Source organism: Engystomops pustulosus, chromosome 4 (genome assembly GCF_040894005.1).
Source record: "Engystomops pustulosus chromosome 4, aEngPut4.maternal, whole genome shotgun sequence".
Classification (NCBI taxonomy): Eukaryota; Metazoa; Chordata; class Amphibia; order Anura; family Leptodactylidae; genus Engystomops; species Engystomops pustulosus.
Genome location: NC_092414.1, coordinates 69,882,096 through 69,888,542, shown reverse-complemented (window position 1 = coordinate 69,888,542; position 6,447 = coordinate 69,882,096).

The window sequence follows — 6,447 nt, the reverse complement described above, 5'->3', positions numbered from 1 at the left end:
CAGAAAACTACAAGAGCTTGATGGTGATTGTTTGCCCCAAGTGGGCCCCTCCAGCACCCTGGGGCCCCGGCACTTGCCTGGGTTAGCCAGGTGCTGGCACCGGGACTGAGCGCAATCCACATATTTTCTGCCTGGATATTGCATTGAAATTGTGAAAATAACTATATTCAAGTTCAGAAATGATTTTTTATCTGTTTTATTTCTATTACATATGGGAAACATTTTGACTTGGGATTTACCAAACACATGGATTCTTAGCATAGTTAATTCTTGGCACTCACTATGCTGGTAACCAGACAACGATTCCCACATAAAATAAAGAAACTTAATAATTGTATGCTGCTTTTCCTGCTGAGATGAAAAATAGCCCAACTACAGTGACCACCAAGAGTTAGATAAACTGAATCAAGATGGGCAACACTACGTGATAATTGTCACATACAATCTGCTTTGTAGAAGGCCTGCTCTTTATTAACATACTTTTATGTATTTAATGCTTTAGCCCTTAATAGCCATTACTTTTTTGTATTAGATTCCTTGGCACTGTGCCTTTTTTTCTGACCAATCGTTTGTCCATCAATTTTGCACTACAGTGTCCTTTTGGTTCTGTCCAAGTGTTTGTCCAGTTTTTGTTTGCCATATTTGCACTTTGGCACAGAAAGTGAATGTTGACTAGTTGTCAGTCACATACCCCTTAGAATAGGTTGGACAATTAGGGTGGACAAATGGTAAGGGGGTTTTGCCTCAGGGCTCACTGTTCTTGCCGTTCTCTTAGTGCATAAAACATTTTCAATGCCGGCCGTCTGGTAGAGTTGCAACTTAGAAATGGTTCCAAGAGATACTTTCAAATCCTTCATATGAAAAACTTTCTATGATACAAGTATCAGAGAAACCAATGGCATACAGAAGAGTAAAAGCTAAATAGAAAATATCAAAACAGCCATTTCATTGTAGTACAAACCAGAACAAAGGGCTGTTTCCCCATCCACTTCATTTTCATGACCCTCAGGCTCATTGTACACACCAGTTCTTGGTCCAACCTACTTCTTCAGTGTTTTTACCAGTCCAAACCCAGTGCAGCTGCACAGAACTGACATTCTTCCTTCAGTTCAGTGGGTTTGGGCTGGCATATCCAGGTGACACAGGAACCAAGTTGTTGAAGAAGATTTGACCTTTAAACTTAATGCCTAAAACACATCCTTCCTAACAATACTATTCTTCTAGAGATGGAAATAGAAATAACCTTTTCTGGGCACAACCTTTTTCTGGACTCAATCTATATCTCTGCCATTTTCCATACTTACCGAGATACGATTGTGAAATACTTATTCACATAGGATATTTGGAATGGATGCTTCTGACAGCTATTAATTAATAATGATAATAATGACTTTATCCTGCAGAACAATTCCTTTTCTGATTAGCAGCTCCTATGAATAATTTCTAAGTAATTGCATTTTGCTTCTCACCGAGTCAATGCCCATGTGCCAGCGTCATAATCCTCTATGCTGGCTCCATTTCTGTTTATATTCACTGTGTAGGTCAAAAGAGTCATTTAAGAGGAGTTAGGGCCAACAGTGTTCTACGGCTGTGCTAAATCTTAAAACCCTCATTTGGTGCTTAACATGTCATGTATTTTTTAGCATAAAATACTCTATGTGCTCTTAGGAAATTGAAAGTATTACACTCAAAGAATATAAAACATAAAAAGTTATATATATTATATTGTTATTGGTGACTATGTACTAGCTGGCACTACACATATTTATAATATATATATATATATATAAAACAATCCATCAAACAATAGAGAATGACTACTTAGGACTACATAGAGTGGGCTCTAATCTAATCTCAAATGTTATTACATTAACAACACCAAAGAACAAATCAGACATAAAAGATATTAAAAAATAGGGTAACATACATATGAAGTTCCCTACAAGAATCACAATAGGTAATAGATAAAAAAAATCTTACACTGATCACACAGTTATCAATTTTGCCTATATTTTCTTTGGTTATCATTGCTAATGGTTTAAAATGACACTATTGCTATTACTACTTCTACTACCAAAGTACCACTACTACTAGAGTTATAACACAAAAAAATTATTTTATTATTGTGTAACTCCAGTAACCAACTGCCTCTCCTGATGGTCAGACATTTGCTGAGCCTCAGATTTACCATTTTTCTGACATTACGACATTACCATTTTTCTCTGAAAGAGGGTTATAAAATTTGAATAAAAATATTTATTTATATATAATTTTTACCCACTTACTTTACAATTTTATTCAATTTTATTGCTCTTTTAGCTCCTATAACTCAGTGATGATTAGTGTAAAATTCCAGAGTGTGGATGTGAAATCTGTAAGACACATTCCCACTAGTGCTATGGGATGCTATGTGCTGACAATGTGCTTAAATTATCAGGGCACAGGGTTTAGCTAAACTTTTATTTAGCTTCTGAACAGTCTAATAGTATCTGACACATAGAAAAAGAGAGATGAGACAGATCAGAGATGAGAGATGATAATATCCATGAGATGCATATGATACACAATGATACACTTCAGTTCTGCTACATCTGAACTATAACAAACACTGTCAGCCCTGCTACATCTGAGCTATAACACACAGAGTTCCTCCTTCCCTGGATAAAGACCTTATCTTATCTGTAGCTTGTAGAGTAAGTCTAACCACAATGTTCCTTGCCGGCATGAAGTTTCTGTGTCTGAGCTGGTCTTGTAAGGGAGGGGGGAGGAACTGGAGGCAGAGAGGAGAAGCAGACAGATAGAGCTATTCATGCGAAGAATCTGTCATGCCCGACCATAATCAGAAGATTTACGGTCGGATCTTGAGGCAACCAAAATTATATACAGTAGGGCTGATAGGCAGGTTGGAATTATATCTGCAAAGCGTTGTATTATTGTTAACAGTGAATTAGAAAATGTGTTCAAGTATTTTGTTATCCTGAGTATATTTAAGAGTCTTCATAGGAATACCTCTTTAAGCCCTTTTTTGTACTTACAATTATGCAAACATTGAAATATAAAACTGACAATAATATAATATATATTAATTATATTATTGCCGTATATCTTTTCAGAGTCACACATGTAAAATATTACAAGTTCCTACTTGGTGAAAAATGGTAGGTATAATTTTTCAAGAAACTTGTGAAGATTGATCTATCCTTCAAAGAATCAGCATTATGCATAAGACCAAGCAGTTAAAGAAATCAGGGTTATACTAATATATACTACTGCTTGCTATAGTAACCAAGATTATCCGGCATCAGATGTCAGCTAAATTAAGAAAGAATGAGGGTTTAGATTGACATAAATGCAGCAGTCTGGACATAGAATTATAGAAAGAATGGAAAATAATGCAATTCCTGCCGAATGAACAGTGGATGAACCTGGCTGAGCGGGACCCAATTAAGTGATGAAAATATTATGTAAGCAATCTGAGAACAGACTGGATTTAGATATATCAGGAAACCTAGAAATGCAAATACTTTATAAGGAATTCAAGATCAGTCGGCCATTAAAGCTGTCAAATATCTAAATTGTATTTTTCCTAGAATAAGTAATGACCACAGACAATTCAATATGTGATAAGAAGACTAGAGTTGAGTAGAGATTAATTGAGCTTCAGTCAACACATTAAAATTCTTCTTTGCTTTGACCTTCATTCAACCCTGGAAAATGTTGGTAGGAATTGGGTTCATCTTTCAGTTTACATATTAATTATATCTACAAATATTTCCTACTATTTTCAGATGATGAAATATATTACATCAAATGGCTGCATCTCAAAGTTCACAAGAATATTGAGCTCAAACTCACATACATATGAAACACCTGTATTGTACTACATTCAAGTTCCCTCTCACCCTGTCAGAATTCTTGGAATTGGCTCCTTCTGCTACTTCCATGCACCTTGAGCCAATAAATTCTCCTGGCTGGGAACCACACCCAGGGGTGATGTTCTGAGGGAACCTGTTTGAGGGACAGGTAAGAAACCTATCTGAACTGGGGTTGTGTCTCAGACAGCAACTGGAGTGATGCACGGCTGAAACATTTTACTCCATGGCGATCTTTGATCACTCCATTTATACCTGTTAGTTTAATAGACTTTAATTTAATAGTTAGTTTAATAGTTTTGATAGTTATCATTTTATGTTATATTCTGTTGTGAGACTGACCTATTTGCCTCTATTTAGACTACTCTTCTGCCTTACGATGTAGTACTTCACTGCCATCTTGGTTTTGTTAGACATTTCCTTGTTGGTTTGTCTTTCCTGTTTTGTGCACTTATTTACGGTAGGGACAGCTGCCCAATTGTTTCCTGCAGTTTAGCATTGGGCCAGCAGGTAGGAAGGGACAGACATTGTGGGAAACACTGGACTCACACTTATCATAGGGCAGAAATGTCTTCACCTCTTCTTGAAGAATGAGCATTTTTTAGCTGGAAATATGTAAAGGCATTTCTTACAAATTCTGTTATAGAAAGCAGAAATAGGATATTAGTGAAAAGAGATTGTGATAGGCTTCTGCTGAGCATTGAAAAGTGTGAAACACTTTCTGCCATCTCTTTTCAGAGAATCCAATGCAGAAGTGTTCAGCTTAAATAATTCTACATCTTGTAGCTTTTTAGGTTGTCAGACCAGGTTACTGTAGATCAGCTCCCATTTATTTAAACAGAAGCTAATCTGCAGTGACTTGACTCGGCCTCTACAACGAGAACATAGTTGTCTGCTTCCTTCTCCATTCTTTGGTTATCACCTTGGTATAACTATGAGCCATCAGAATTCTGATTCTGTGGAACTATTAAAATAAATCAAACACAATGGGGCAGATTTACTTACCCGGCCCATTCGCGATCCAGCGGTGCGTTCTCTGCGCTGGATTCGGGTCCGGCCGGGTTTATGATGGTAGTTCCTCCGCCGTCCACCAGGTGGTGCTGCTGCGCTGAAGTCCGCTGGAATGCCTCGAAATACACCGGCCTATCCTGGATGAAGGTGAGTGAAATTTTCGCGACACAATTTTTTTTAAAAATGCGGCTGTTTTTCAGAATCCGTCGGGTTTTCATTTGGCCACGCCCCCCGATTTCCGTCGCGTGCATGTCGGCGCCGATGCGCCACAATCCGATCGCGTGCTCCAAAATCCTGGGGCAATTCAGGTACAATCGGCGCAAATCGGGAATATTCGGGGGGGAAAACGCGAATCGGTCCTTAGTAAATGACTATATACAAAAAGTCCTCCAGCTCACCTGGATCATGCGGCAACTTAGTCCGCTAGCACAGATCCACCCCGCTGCTGGGCGATGTAGTCCACAAAAAAGAAATTTCCGGATACAGCTAGGTGCAGATTAAAATCGCCTTTATTCGATTTTCAGGGCATCCATCACATAAAATACAGGTGGCATGGTATAAACGATTATACCATGCCACCTGTATTTTATCTGATGGATGCCCTGATAATCGAATAAAGGCGATTTTAATCTGCACCTAGCTGGATCCGGAAATTTCTTTTTTGTGGACCTTAGTAAATGACCCCCAATGTTTTCAGTGGCATTAATAGATCTACTATTGAAACACACTCATAAATAGGTATTTATATGTTATACTGTATGACACAATAACAAATATTAATGTATAATGCATTATTTGGAGGAAACATCAGAAATGTCAGAAAGATCTCTGTACCACTGTACTTGCAATATATTTGAGGTGAAACCTAGCAATCTGGAATTGCAGTCAGTTGGGGACAGACATAAATAATGCAGCCCTTATAGTGCACTCTACATTATCTTTTCCTAACAGTCACAAAGGTAATTTATGTTGCATTTCCTTATACAAAAGACATGATTCATTAATCCTCATGTTACTGAACACCGTTTATTGGTTGCAGTTCTACTGCTTCTGCAATATTGAAGACGTTATCACATAAACACACACATGGCTTTTTGCGTCAGCAGAACCTTAGTTTTCATGTAATAAGCATTTTCAGGCACAAGCGGTCGAAAATGCTATTTATTTATAAAGTTTAAATTTAAATGTGAGATCCACATTCACTTTTTATTTTTCTAAAGTACATAAAATAGAAATAAATAACCTTATAAAAAGTTACTTATACATTCAACACCTCAGCCCCTTTCCAGCTTTCCATTTTTCCATTTCCCCATTTCATTTCCCATTTTTTTACATTGAATTTTTATCTAGAATAAAAATCCAAACATCTCAATAGACAAAAAACTAATTTGTGCCATTGGGTTTTGTATTTAGAACTTTCTTTGTGTGGTCCAAGTCCAACACATCCCTTTCATTATTTTGGTTAGTACAATCATGGGGGTACAAAAATGTGTATAGTTTTTGTTATAGTTTAATTGTTTAATATCAATAAATTACATTTTTAAGAAACTCGTTTTTGCCAAAT